This window comes from Rhinatrema bivittatum, chromosome 10, assembly GCF_901001135.1.
Source record: "Rhinatrema bivittatum chromosome 10, aRhiBiv1.1, whole genome shotgun sequence".
Taxonomy (NCBI): domain Eukaryota; kingdom Metazoa; phylum Chordata; class Amphibia; order Gymnophiona; family Rhinatrematidae; genus Rhinatrema; species Rhinatrema bivittatum.
In genome coordinates this window covers 75,078,299-75,093,905 of record NC_042624.1, presented here as the reverse complement: position 1 = coordinate 75,093,905, position 15,607 = coordinate 75,078,299, and positions in this window count along the sequence as shown.

The window sequence follows — 15,607 nt, the reverse complement described above, 5'->3', positions numbered from 1 at the left end:
GATGGATATTTATTTTATTTATTTAGGTGTTTTATATACCGCCGTTCCAAGATAATCATCATTCGGCTTCTGGGTCAACATTCCCATTCTAGGTTAGCATTCATAATCTGGGTCAATATGTTGAGCAAGAAGGAAACTGGCCAGTCTTGATGGCCGATCTTCTCTCAACCTTCTTAAAGCATCTTTGGATGTCTGTACCAGTTTTTCAGCCTGTCTATCTTTTTGAAGACAGCTAGGATCAATGGTGGCAGCCTGAATTAATTTTTTTAAACTCTTCAATTATTAAGAGGTAAAGGAGTCTTGTTATCATTTCAAACATAATGACATTGGATATCTCATAAATTGCATACAGCTGTTGATGGGCAATAGCTGTCACAACAGCAATTTGTGCTGAGAATAAGCTTACTTCAAGCCACATTTTATAGGAGTCCATGATTACCAGAAAGTTCTTCTAAATGAAACAGCAAAATCTATGCAAAGTATGGACTATTGCTTCTTGGTAACCTGTCACAGAAACAATCATTTGGGTGGGTTGTGTCTAGTAGCTTGGCATAAATTGCACTCAATTACAACTCCTTCTACGTTGGCATCAGTTCTGACTAGTGCTTTCATGCACACAATTCCTGGATGAGTTGCATGGAACATAGCTAAGTTGATTCAGCAACCCTTTTCAAGACTGACCACTCTGTTTCCCCATATGAGCAGACATGTTGATGGTTTTCATATGATCTGAACTCTACATCCAGCCTCCCAAGCTGTCCATCCTTTCCACTCTTAGTTGAGAACATGGTCCATTGTAGGGTCTTTGGCATTCATTCTGCAGCCTGGACAGGTTGAAGAGCTGGTTCTGGAAGGGATTCAAACATTAAAACTTTCAGTGAAGTAGGAATGGTAAGTCTGGCATCTGCAAGGGCACATAGCTCAGAGCATTTGACATTTGCTGTGAACCTTTCTGACTTGAAGACAAAAGCACCTAACATGACACTATCACTGCATTTCAGGTGACATAATGGAGACAGTTGATGTGTCTTTAGAAAGCAACCCTAATACACTGACCTGTGGTCAATATGAATGACGCGTCCATAGATATGATTTTTTTTTACTCTAGCTATGACAGCAAGAGATTCCTTAACAATCTGTGCATAGTTATGCTCTCTAGGTTTCATAGTTTTTGAGTAATAAGCAACAGGTAATTATTTCTCATTTGGCCAAACATGACAGAACATTTCTTAAATGCAATACTTCCACGATGGTATATATAATCGCATGACTGTAGTTTATGGTTGGTAGATAAAAGAAATGTCCTGTGAGAATTCATATTATTGAACAACACAGCTGTATAAACCGGAGGGCATTTAGAAACACCTTTGCAGGAACTTTGGAAGTATTCTGGCCTTACAGTAGATGACATCTAGGAGTTTTTTTTGTAATTGAATGCATCAAGTGCTTTTGTAGAAAAAGATATGAAGACAGCACATTTTTTAATTTAATTCCCTGAGATTGAACAGGAGTCTTTTTATAATCTGATCCATTTTTTTTTCTTGTTTACAATTTACTCCATTCTGTGTAATAGTGCTCACTTTCATTGTTGTTATAATAGTGGCTATAATCTTATAATATAAAGGAATGAAAATAAACAGGTATGATTGGCTGTCTCAGAGTACCAATCAGGATTCTTGCAGATGGCTGCTGCTTATTGATGGCAATGATCATGTGATGCTTAGTACCATTTTTTAAATCTTCTTCAGGAGTTTTCTCCAGTAGAACATATTTAACTTGGAAGGTGACTGTACACATATAGTCAATATGATACAGGCATAATACTGCATGGGAATGAAATGTGATTCCATTGTTGTGAAAGTTTTCTTGCTTTCAGATGCTGTGTGAAGTAATCATTGCAAGTCTTGATTCATAGTAAGATAGTAAATAATGGAAATAATATAGTAATATACTGAGTAAATGATGGCAAATAAAGACCAAAATGGCCCATCCAGACTGCCCAGTTTGGATTCACCCTCTTCTGCTAGATATACATATACATTTCTCATATGCAACCCAACACCAATTCCCCCACCTTGGGCCTCTGTATGCTGGTGAGTTCAATTTCATGGACGTCCTGCTTTGAGAAAGTGGTAGAGATATTCAGCAAATATAGCCCTGTGAGCAAGAAAATTTGTAAAAATGAGCAATCCCAGGAATGACTGGATTTCCTGTTTGGATTTTGTCTCAAGAATATCATGAATCACTTTTACCTTCTTGCTAAATAGATACCTGTTGGTCAGTGAGATAACTAAAAAAGGTTACGCTTTGTTCTTGTTGACTCATATGCCTAATATCCCAAACCAAAACAGAACTTCTCTGAAGTGCTCAGCTAATATATCCTCAGAAGGTCCCATAATGAGGACACCATTGAAATATAATGCAACACCTGGAATTCCAGAAAGCAGAATGTCTATTAACTGCTGGAAAATTCATGCTGCAACAGAATTTTCTATCTAAAAGCGCTTAACCTGGAATGCACCTGACAGGTCATGATAGTCTGTGCAGTTGTGGCATCCTCATCCACCTTACCTCAATAATTCTTGATATGCTTGGACAAGGTCATGTTTAACATAGACTTTATGTGCAGCAAAAGAAACGAGTAGTTGATTTACAGCAGGCACAGGTTATGAAAACTGTGTGAGATTCTTGCTTACTGTGCATTTATAATCACCATTAATTATCACATACATTTTCAGCTTGAGAACTGGTATAATTAATGTAACACATTTTGTTGGTGTTACTGGCTCAAGGACTCCTTGTGCAGTAAGACACTCAAACTCAGCATCAGTTTTTGGGCAAAATAAATTTTAAAAAAATAGGGGGTACAGGTGAAATGGAAACATCTGTTAGAAATCTGTGATCCAATAAGTTTTAGCAGGTAAGTCAACTAAAACTTATTTGGATAAAAAGAGGTGTTTAAGGGAGATGCTTAAACTTAGCCAGGTGGTGAATATCAGTGCTATCCAGCTATTTTTAGCTAGCTAAGTCAGTTTGTGCTCAGAGAAGATCTATATAGTTATTCAGGTATGTGCCCCAGATAACTTTATTCTAAAACAGCTATATTCAATATATAGCCTGTTAAATGATGGAAAAAAAAGAAACCCTTTTGGACCAGCAAGCTCCATCCCCCATTCCCCAACCCCTCAAAATATTGTGAAAGGTAGCGGCTGTGTGAGCCCTTGATCTGCGGCGTAGCTTGACACAGCCTCGAGGGCAAACCTCCAAGGCCTGTGCCAGTAGCTGGTGTACACGCCCTGTCGTGGGATAATCTATTTATTTATTTATTTATTTAAGTTTTTTTTTATATACCAACATTCAGGACGATAGTCCCATCATGCTGGTTCACAAGAAACAGGGGTGCAATAATAATAAAACTTTACAATTTGAACAATAGTGCAGAAAAAGCAGTTACATATAACAAGGAAATCAATAACTTGGAGTGAGAAGGAAAATGAAGATCAGATAATTATATATAAGTATAGATTAAGTGCTGGAACTTCACCTTTAAGTGCTGGAACTTCACCTTTACCAGCCGCCTCCCCCATGGGTTGAGTTCTTGGGTTCTGGTGGCTGGCAGAACTAAGGCAGGTCCCTAGGGTGGTGATGATAACTAAAGTCCAAAAGACATTAGAGTAGGGGCAGGCAGCAGACTAACAGAGTCAAGGTCGGGGTAGGCACCTAGTAGGAGAGGTCAGGTCCAAGCAGCAGGGATTCATGGTCAGATCCAAGCAAGAAGTCAAGATCTGGAGAGTCAAGCCAAGGGTGGATGAAGACACACTGAAGATATGGGACAAGACAGACAAGAGAAGGCTAGGCTGGACAAGGCAAGGTTGGAAATCAAGGCTGGAGAAGACAAGGCTTGATGAGACAAGGCTGGACTGCAATCAGGAACACAGGACCTGGAACACTAGGCAACACGCACTGCAAGCAGGGAGACCCACTGTTGAGGCATTGGGTGGCTCCTCCGAGAGAGCCTTAAGTACAGGGAGGCCAGTGATGTCATCTCAGGGTGCTGCAGCTGAGTTCCTGCAGTGGGCCCTTTAAATGTCGGGTCGCCAGGCGCAAATGTGGCTAAGGAAAGTTTGTGAAGCAGCAGTATGGCAGCATCTTTTGCCGTGGTTGCTTTGTTGGGTGTTGGCATTCCTGCCATGGGCAAATGATGGCGATGTTAGTGGTAAGTGAGGCAGGTCACATGAAGACCCCATGAGCTGCGTTTCATAACAAATAAGTAACAATAAGATTGGGCCACAGCTCCTGATTCCCCTCAAATTCCCCAAAAGAATGTGCATAAGTTGTGGGCGGGTCCAGAGCCGTAGCCATGCCATTTGGCAACTATGGCCACCACATGAACACCACATACAACATCATGAGGTGGGAAGCCTTTGTTAAATGCGGGGGGCTTTAATTTTTATTTTATTTTGACTCAGCAGTTTCATCCTGCTTCTTTAAGCTTCCAGCTCAGTTGGAACCAGTATGTGGATCCTGGCGCCATGAGCTTTATACATTTATAAAAATGTATAACCCAACAGATCCACCAGATCTGTTGGTGGATCCCGAGAAGGAGAATGGGAGACCACCCTAGATGAAGCATCCTTAAGTCCTAATCAGCGACCACCTCCTGCTCAACATGATTCCAGTGTAGAAGCAGTCCAGACACTCCACCATGAACTGGTAGGTGGGTCTGGATTAGTGGGAGCTTCTCCTGTGATTATGCCAGAAGGAGGGAATGCTTCAGAAGTGGTGCGTGGACTCACTGCAGTGGAGGGAACATCTTTAGGAGGGGAGCAGCAATCCTCAACATCTGAGCAGATAAATCAACCATCACGAGCTATTATAAGGCCGGAGACGGTCACACTTGAAACAATCTGGGACGTGGTATCTGGGCTGAGTTTAGACATCAACAGGCTGGAAAATAAAGTCGATCAGGTTTCCTTGAACGTTCAGGTTAAGATAGATGAGGTATGACAACAGTCAAATTATATTTCTTTAAGAGTAGGGAAAAATGAGAAATGTATTAAATCTTGTCAGAAATTAAACGCATTAACTGTCAAAGATCAGTTAGCATGTTCAAACCGTCTTGAAATAATGGAGAACCGAATAAGACGTCTTAATGTAAGAATTCTAAATTTCCCTAAAGTAGTTGCTGAAATACCGTTTATTACCTTAAAGAGGTTTCTTAAAGAAGTCTTAATGTTTTCAGATTAAGATATTCCATCGGTTAATGCATGTTATTCTTTAATTAAAAAGTCTTCTGAACCACAAGGTTTGATTCCCACAAATCTAAGAAACGTTTTGGAAAGTTCAAGCATGGATGTCCTTGATAGGAATACATTAATAGTTTCATTTATTTCAGGGCAAGATGTAAATAAGCTAAAGCGTAAATACTTTCAAAAATTTCCATTACAATTTTATGGTCAATCCATAAAAATATACCCAGATTTGGCCCCTGTAACTAGAATTAGAAGAAAGGAATTCCTGGCGATAAGGCCGAGAGTTATATCTCTAGGAATGTCTTTTTTCCTTCGTTATCCATGCAGTTGTGAAATAAAAAAGGATAATCAAACTTATGTATTTACACAAGTAGAACAACTTCAGCAGTTTTTGGGGGCTCAAGTACAGATTACTTCATCACCGAGGCTTTCCAATGGTGATTAGACTATATGTTTAAAATATGCCAATTGTTAAAATATGCTAATGTCTATCTTGTTGCGGTCCCGACCGCCCCTCTCATGTTCGGGGTCAGGCCCGCTTACCGTCTCTTCAGTTCTCGTAGGATTCCACTGGGACCCGGGCTTGACAGGGCCTCCGCCCGAGGAGTTCTCACGAGGAGGGCGCCATTACAGGCCTATCCCTGCCTGGCCACGCGCGCGAGGAGGCTTCTCTTAAGCGCACAGCACCCGGAAGCCCGGCTCCGCCTCCTCTGCTGACGTCACGCCCCGCTCCAGATTTAACCGGCGTCCAGTCCTCCACTAGACGCCTTGCAACGAGGTTCCCTGCTGACTAGTTGCTTCCTGTTCCTGTCCTTGCTTGCTGATTCTCGTTGTCGCTTTGGTTCCTGATCCCGGTTTGCCTAATGGACTTCTCTGCTAGCCTGCTTCCTGCCTTGATCCCGGTTTGCCCAACGGACTTCTCTGCTAGCCTGCTTCCTGCCTTGATCCCGGTTTGCCCAACGGACTTCTCTGCTAGCCAGCCGCCTGCCTTGACTCCGGTTTGCCACTGACTTCTCTGCTAGCCGGTCGCCTGCCTTGACCCCGTTTTGCCGCGGACTTCTCAGCTACCCAGCCATCCGCCTTGATCCCGGTTCGCTACGGACTTCTCTGCCAGCCTGCCGCCAGTCCAGATCCTGGATTGCCTCGCAGCCTTCTCTGCTAACCCGCCGCCTGCTGCTACTCTGGTCTGCTTCGTGGCCCAGCCTCCAGTTCAATGCCGGTGCAGACTCCGCCTACCTCTCTGACCTGCCTGCCAGCCAGCTACCTGCCTTGTTCACCGGTAGCTCTCCCAGAACTATCAGACCTCTCTCCAGACCACCCACAGACTTGCCCTCTCTGGACTACCTTGACTACTCTTGTCCCCAGGGCCTGGGTCCCTACGGGCCCTTCCCAGGGGGATTCCAGGCTCCGGGTATCCTTGCCAGGCACTGACTCCGCCCCCCAGTCTGCTCTGTGTTATACCTGCAGGCCGGCCCAAGGGTCCACTTCTTGCCTTACCACAGCCTGGTCACAACAATCTTTTTATGTAATTGTTTGAATAACTCCTTACAAAGTAAGGAGTTTCTATGTCTCATAATATCCTAAATTTCCTAACAAAGTAATATTTTTGATTATACAAATATATATATATCTCCATTTATACTGGAATTTTTTCTTTTCCGTTTAATTTTGTATTAGTGAAATATCTTGGTGAAAATAGAGGTTATAATTTGAGAGATCTACTTAATAGTTATCATAAATGATATTGTAAAAGTTATTTTCTTTTATTTGTAAATTGAAAACTTTGATAAATAAATATTAAAAAAAAAATGTATAACCCGCTCTATCTAAAATTCTAGGTGAAGCACAAAATAACATACAGACTAAAACTTATAACTAACAAAATGTTCAGAAACATGGCAAACAAAAATATTTATACATCCATACATCAAATATTGTTCATCCTATTTAAATTAGGTTTCTAATGTTGAAATCATGAGCATGGATAATATTTTTATTTGTGTTTTATGGTTAGATCAGAAGATTCAATATCATCAGACATACCCAATGTTCATAATGTAAGAGGCTGGGAAACTGTCCACGAAGTTTCTCTTTGAAAATCTGGGGGCCAGCCAGAACTGTGGGTACTTGCACACCCACAGACTTTTACCTGCTTTGTAGCAAATACAAAGTCAACAACATAAAGTACATGCAAGAATTTCAAAATGAAATCCCAGCATGTTGTTTGCCAGTTCTAGTTTGTCCAATGCCCCTACCATGTGACAGGGGCCGGCCAATGATGCTGATAGCCCCTGTCACATGATAGGGGCTAAAGGCTATTGGCGTCATTTTGGTTAGTGGCAGTCGACAGCCCGGGAGCAGCAGATCCAGGGCCCCCTACTGGTTTTCGTGAGTCTTTGGGGGGGGGGGGTCGGGAGGGTGGCACAACAGGGAGGAGAGGCAGGGTGAGGCAGGGGCTGGGCAGAATTTTGAAGGGGCACTTTTTGCTGCTTCAAAATTCTGCCGCCTGGAATTGCCGTTTCACCCTGCTTCATTATAGAACTTCCCCTGGCTGTGGTGCCAACTAGAAAAGCAAAAATGATGCTTGGAACCCATATGGTATTATGTCTATGGTAATGCGTGCTGGGTGAGGGCTTGGCCCTGAGAAAGCCATGAGTAAACTGAATTACAATTACAATAAGGTAAAGCTCCTATACCAGATTAGAACTAAAAGCCAGCACAAACAGTAACAACCCTGTCTATGAAAAGACAACATTGTAAATATTACAGCAGGTCCTAGAACACTAATACATCGCCTATTAGGAAAACAGAACAAACCAGGTTATTATAGATGCCTATGCAAAAATTATAAACTAGCAGAATACCTCACTTCAGGCACACATGCAGAACATAGGAAGACCCTCAAAAATACAGAATAAAGAGACCATATAGCATAAACAGAAATGTGCTGACAAAAAACTAACTGGAAACTGCAACAAGCCAGACCTTGCATGCAGTGCAATAATGAAAAAACAGAAACATCATCTTCCCTCATAAAGAATCAAATAAAATCAAGAAATATAAAACATCATAATAATAAAACCACACTAATGAAAAGAATAAATATTTCAAAACAGCTGATAAGACATCAAATAATTAAAAACTAATAAACCTTTTCCAAATACCAATTAAATATTTCAAAACAGCAGATTAATAAACACCTCAATTTACCACTGCTCTTCACATAACTAAAACTCAGTAGGTACTGCTGCAAGATGCACATCTCCCCCCAAAGCATACTCAGAAATGTCATTGGATTCTAACACTAAGGGGTTCACACTTTAGGCTATCCCATGTGGCACAGGGGCTACATAAGCATCGTGCTATAATTGTATGGTAAGTGACAGGATATGTCTGCTGTAGCTTTCTATGTGTCTGTGTTACTGCTGTAGACTGGCGAGAGACCTCTCTGTCTATTGAATCTGCAATGTTCCATACAACAAAGGGAAGTTTAAATTTTCTTCAGAGTGTCAGTGACACAAAACCTGTTATTACTGTCAGCTTGGCAAAATGGACTGGGGCGTTTTCCACTGTTTTAGCACAGGGCACTGAATTCTGCCTATGCTACCAGCAGAACCAGGCATGCTGGGAGGAAAATGCCTGTCATATCTGTGCAGGTGAAAGGATCAATATGTACCATACACCCCCGGATAGATGTTCTTGCTCCTACTGCCTGCATCACAATCCCATCTCTTCTTAATGGCTTCTCACACTGGATTTAAATGTATATGAAGCAAACGCACTTGTGCTAAAACTATTACCACAGAGGGCTTTGTTACTGAAGAACCCCTCTTTCATGCCATATGATGTGGTTAAGCAGTGTGTCCCTGCTAGCCAATGTATGCTGAAAGCAATTTAAAATTAATTTAACTTTTAAACCATGTAAAAACATTTCAGAATCCCTCCTTTCCACACATCAGGATTGATTTAAGGCCTTTTCGAGTGAATGGTTTCCAGTCTTAGGACCAAGCATCATAGCCTTTGCTGTCTCTCGCTCTGAATATTGTCAGGTTTATACAATGTACACAGCAGAAATTGTCAGACACCAGGTAACTCTACACATGTTAAGGCTGGAAAAAGGAGAGGCTCATTCTTTAATAGACCACTGTAGCAGATCAGTCACATTACATGCTCCTCTCTGCATTTAACTACTGCTCCACATTGCAAATGCACAGGCAGCAAGCAGAAATTCCTTTTTACTTTTAGGCTTTCATTCTGGAATTAAGTTAAGTGGTCCCCTGCTATGCCACTGCACTTCAAGAAGCAGCAATCTCAGCAACAGAGTCGCAAACCACATTACAGTGGGCCAGCTTCATGACTCAGGCCTCATTGCATAGCAGACTTATGCCTGAGTCTCCTGTCCAATAAGGCCAGTTGGGGTGAAATGAATAGAGGATGAAAAAGAATATAGCTAACACTACTGCAGTGTAAGGATGTGCATTCATTTTAAAACAAAATGGAAAAAAATATTGATGCATTTTTATTTCATTGGAAAGAAAATAACGATATCAACAAAAAATGTGTTTGCTTTTAGTTTATTTCATTCTGTTGCCTTTAATGTCTATGAAAGGAAACATCAAGGAATGCAGATTTAAAAAAAAAAAAAATATATTTTGTAACGGACCATCAGACAACCTGAAGCTAGCAGAAAATGGGGCTAGGAAGAAGACCATTAATTTGCAAGCAGTTTTTCAACCAGACTACCATGTCTTGTCTTTCTTTCATTTTTTTTTTTTAGTTTAAAGTGAAACAAAAATTTAAGTTTGCAGAGACATCATTTTTAGTCATTTGTGTGACTGATTTCAGACAGGCAACTCACAGATTTTGAAGCTCCTTGCTTCAGAGTTGAGAGCTCTAGGAAACATTAAAAAAAAAACAAACCATGCTCTCAATCACTAGGTCACTATACCACTGTACCATATTCAGTAAGCCAGTAAGTAGACAAGATAACTGGCTAAAATTAGCTGTATAGCTTGTTCAAGGTATTTAGTGGAGCACTGCTGATTAAGTGCTCTGCTGAGCATAAAATTATTCAGCTAAGTCTAAGATTGTTCTCTAGTAGCCCTAAAGTTAAGAATGTAAGAAATGCCATGCTAGGTGAGACCAAGGTCTATCAAGCCTAGCATCCTGTCTCTGACAGTAGTCAGTCTAGGTCACAAAAGTAGATCCCTAATATAGATTTCTTGTTACTCACTCCCAGAAATAGCAAGAGCTTTCTCTAATCTACCTGGCTAATAATGTTTTATGAGCTTTTCTTCCAGGAATTTGTCCAAACCTCTTAAACCCCACTTTGCTAGTTACCTTGAACACATTTCTGGCAATTGTTTCCACAGCATGATAGTGTGTTGAATGGAAAAGTACTTTCTACGATTCATTTTAAATCTGCTGGTTAGTTTCATGGCATGTCCACATGTACTAGTATCATCCGAAAGGGTAAATAATCACACTTTATTTACCTGCTACACTCCACTCGTGATTTTATAAACTTTTATCGTGACCCTTCTCAGCCGTCTCAAGCCCTAACCTGGGTAGTTTCTCATCAAAGGGGAGCCATTCTATTTTCTTTATCATTTTTGTTACCCTCCTCTGCACCTTTTCTAGTTCCTCCATGTCTTTTTTGAGATAGGGAGACCAGAACTGCACACAGTGCTCAGGAAGGGTAACTTTAAAATGAGCACACGCGCCCATATGCAAGCTTATGCGAGCACGAGTACACATGCACTTGTATTTTATATCATCTGCAGAATTACACTCACATTTTATAAAATACACCCAGTGTGCACAAGTATGCTCCTAATTTTAAGCATATTCATGAGTAAATGTTATCCGCACATTTTTCTTTGCATTTCTTGGCTTTTACCCTGGTAAGACAGCACATTTTGTAACGTGCATGTGCAGGAAATAACCAGTTTAACCAATTAGTCCATCAGTTTGGCCAGTCTATCTCTAGGTCTTCGAGAACCCCCTGGTCCCCACTGTTCACCTTGACCCTTCAACCAGTACAGACTGACTTACATCTGAAAAATAGCAAATAACAGCTGGAGATGTGCCATTTGTGCTGGTTATAAAATAGTGATTTATGCTTGTAAATATTGGCCCCACCTGGCTGCCCTAACCCCTCCCCTATCCCACCTCTCTTTTAAGTGTGCTGATTTGTTTGTGCATCGGTATTTGAGCACATATGTGTGAGGTTATAAAATAAGGTAGACATGTAAGTGCCATATGACGGTATCTTTCAAACCAGTGCGCGGGTGCACATTTGCGCGTGCATCGGCCTATGCCCAAGGACATGGCCATTTTTAACACACACATGCGAATGGGCACATGTTACAAAATACTCCAGCTACACGCACATGTACACCAAATTTAAAGTGGGCATGCACATGTGCACAGAAAATCCGCTTCAACCGTGTAAATCGGGAGATTTTAAAAGTGGTGCGCACTGATGCCATTGCCAGTTGAATCAGTTCATTCCCAGTTGAGGAATAGCTCATCCAAACTCCCCTAGTTTAATAGCCTTCACTACTCCCAGTTAGCCCAAATACTTAAAACCCCGCAGATCTGCCTATTTTTTTTATTTTATAACTTACACCTCCATAGCAGAAGTAAACTTAAGCCTCCGGGAATCTGGGTGCACACCCTGACCAAATACAGAATAAAGAGACCAGAAACTATAAATAGAAACATGCTGAGAAGAACTAAACTGGAACCCACAGCAAGCCAGCAGAGCAACAATGAAAAAACAGAAACATTACCATTCTTCATAAAATATTAAAAAATAAAAGCAATGATATTGCTCCCTGTATATGCTATATCTTTTCCTGTAAAGAGTGGAAGAAATATTCCTGTGGTAGTGGATCTGGATCCCCCTATAGAGGAATTAGATTATAAGAGACAATATTATTATTGCTTTCCTTTTTTTTTCTTTTTATTCTATTTCCTTTTGATTTTTTATTTCCTCATGTCTCTTTGATTGCAATTCAAGAGATTTCTTGAAATGCATTTTGAAAATGCATAAATAAAAATAAAATCAAGAAATATAAATCAATCATAATAGTAAAATCATTGTCATAAAAAGAATAAATATTTCAAACCAGTTAACAAATAGAATATCCAAAATTTCTCAAACACCAATAAAATATTTCAAAACATCTGATGAATAAAAAAAATCCAGTAATTAAAATATGTTCTAATATTTTCCCAAAAAAACAATAAATATTTCAAAACAGTAGAAACATTAAACTATACCTTAAGCGCCGGGCGAATTTTTAAATGGCCACGCGTGTAAACCCCGGTACACGATTAAGTGCCAAGGCCTGAAAAGGGGGCAGGGAGGGGCAAGGCTGGAGGCGGCTGGTACAGCAGCCATTTGCCGCTGTGCCAGGGAAGCGTGTGCCAGCAGTTGGCTGGCGCGCGTAATTGTTTCTGCTCCAGAGGAGCAGCAACTTAAAAAATTTTAAAAAAAATGTAAGGTAGGTTAGATTTAGGGGGCGGGGAGGAGAAGGGAAGGGGAAGGGAGGTTAGGTAGGGGCTTAGGGAAGTTCCCTCCCAGTCCACTCCTTAATTGGAGTGGACTGGAAGGGAACTGGGGAAGGCTGGGATGTGTCGCCGCACAAAAATTGCATAAGTACCCTGCCTTTCTGTGAAGCGGGTTGGGGGAGCCGCAAAGCTGTGTGTGCATGCATGCAGCTAAAACGGGAAATTGCCGTGGCCTTTCTTCTTTTTTGGCCACTGGTGGGTTGAGCTCCACTGGCAGCCCGCCTCTCTGCAAACTATTCTCATTTTCGGCCGCTGGTGAGTTGAGCTCCGTCGGTGGCCCTGTGGTCTCTCTTGCTTCCTTCACCCCACCCCCACCCCCCAGGTGTGCTGCCCCATGTAAATGCATGGTGTGCAAACCTGGTCACGCTGGGCCTGGTACATCACTTTGCACTTTTTCACATGAAGCAGCTCCTTACAATCTACTGCTGTTTTAGCAACTTTGAATAATTTTGTGTCATATGGAAAAGAGAATAATGAGTGAGATGATCAATTTTTCAGATCATTTATGAATATGCTAAACACCATAGATCTCAGTTCAGTTCCCTGTGGTGCTCCATTAATGATCTTTCTCTCTTTGGAAAACTAACCATTTAGTCCTACCTTCTTTTCCTGTTTTTTAAGCAGTTACCAATCCATAACAGCAGGGTTCTGAATCCAGGCTGGGGTGTTCAGGCCTTTGAGATGGGTAATGTCTGTCATTTCCATAATTATCTAATATGAATAATTTTATGAGACAATCAACCATTAGAAGTTCTACTTGGAATGTTTCTGGAACTGGGTCGGTGGTCAAAAGGTATAAAATCCTGCAAGCTCCGCAGAGACACAAAGTTCAAATCACAATGTTTCAGGAAACACATCTAGACAGAACTGAACATCAGAAGTTATGCAGACGGTGGGTGGGAGAGGTGTTTTCTTCTGCAGCTGTTGCAAAAAAAGCAGGGGTGGTTATTCTCATAGGTAAAATGGTGCTTTTTCATGCCACTATGACAGTACTTCCAGAAGATAGAAATATAATTGTAGAGGGGGGGTCTCTTAATGGGCAACTTTTGATATTATACGATGCATATACACCCAATGACTATGATCATAATTTGTTTGTCAAATTAGTCCATCTCTTGTCCAATTTTTCACCAACTTCACTAATACTAGAAGGGGACTTTAACTGTGTCCTGTATTCCATTTTGGACAAGTCTTCTTCAGGATCTTCTTCTACCATGAGTTCCTATAAAGGAATTTTGTACTTATGTAATAACACTGACCTGGTAGATAGACGGCAGGTTTTACATCCATTAGAGAGAGAGAGTACACGCATATATCGAGAACACATCAACTCCTCTCTTCCATAGATTATCTTTTATTAAGTGGAACCAACTTCTCCAGAGTAACCAAGTTGGAAATAGACCCCCTAGAAATATCAGACCATTCTCCAGTATGGGTTGATCTGAAGGGATATAGAATACCAGGTCAACATATTCCTGGGTGGTACCCCAAAAACCTTTATCTTGATAAAAAATTTAGATTTTCTTTTTCAAAAATGGAACAATTTATGTGACTTCAATAAAGAGCATAGATCCTCCCTCATTCATTTCCAAGAAACAGTCAAAACTGTATTAAGAGGCGACATTATCTCATACACAATAGCTTGATGGAAGGCCTTGACAATTGCTACATGCTAAGAATTATGAATCATGTCCCACGGTGGCTAACAAAGATAGATATATAACCATACAAACAACACTTAATTCCCTTCTTAATCATAGAACCAAGAAACCCTATTGTACTATAAAAGTAATTTTTTTTCATCTATGCATCAAGCCAGGAAGAATACTAGCCAACATAACCAAGCAATGAGTGTGGGTGGGGTGGGAGTCACAAATATATAGCAACTTTGCACCACGATACCTGGGGAATGATAAACTCAAGCAGAGATATTTGTAACATCTTTCGAACCTTTTGCCAAAATTTATATGCAGCTTCCCCCTGTGGATGCGGGAGATATCCGCCAATATTTAGTTACTGCGGGACTGCCTAGTGTAATTCCATCACAATTAGAAATATTGAACACAACTTTGCATCTACAAGAACTTCAGAGAGGAATCCAACAAGGTAAATTACTTAAAGTTCTGGGGCTGGATGAATATTCAGATAAGTTTCATAAACTGTTGTCTGATAGGGTTTTGTTACCTCTGGGGGAGTTATATTTGGACTTAGTGATGGAAGGTAAATTCCCATTATCACCTAATAATGCACTTATTACAGTCCTTCTGAAGCTGGGATGCGATCCTACCCTTCCTGGGTCTTTCATTGCTGAATTTTGATGTGAAATTATTGGACAGAATGATGACTGACCGCCTGGCAAAAGTGCTTCCTACATTAATAGGAGAAAACCAAGTAGGATTCATAAAAGGTAGATGCTCAACTACCGATGTTCGTAGAATCTTGGCCTCTGTAGAGTGTAGTGGACTATAACAGTTGCCATCATTGCTATTAAGCTTCCATGCTGAAAAAGTGTTTGATCGCATAGACTGGTCCTTCATGTTTGAAATCTTTCAGATTATGGGCATAATGGGATATTTTTAGATGTCGTGAGAATTCTTTACAATAAACTGATAACTTCTGTCCTAGCTAATGACATTCAGTCTGAGAATTTTGAGCTACAAAGGGGCACTCGCCAAGATTGCCTCTAACCTCCTCCCCCTTTCAATTTTAACTTTGGAGCATTTTTTGAAAATGGTTTGAGAAAATGAAGAGATCGAGGGAATCCCTACCGGGGGACC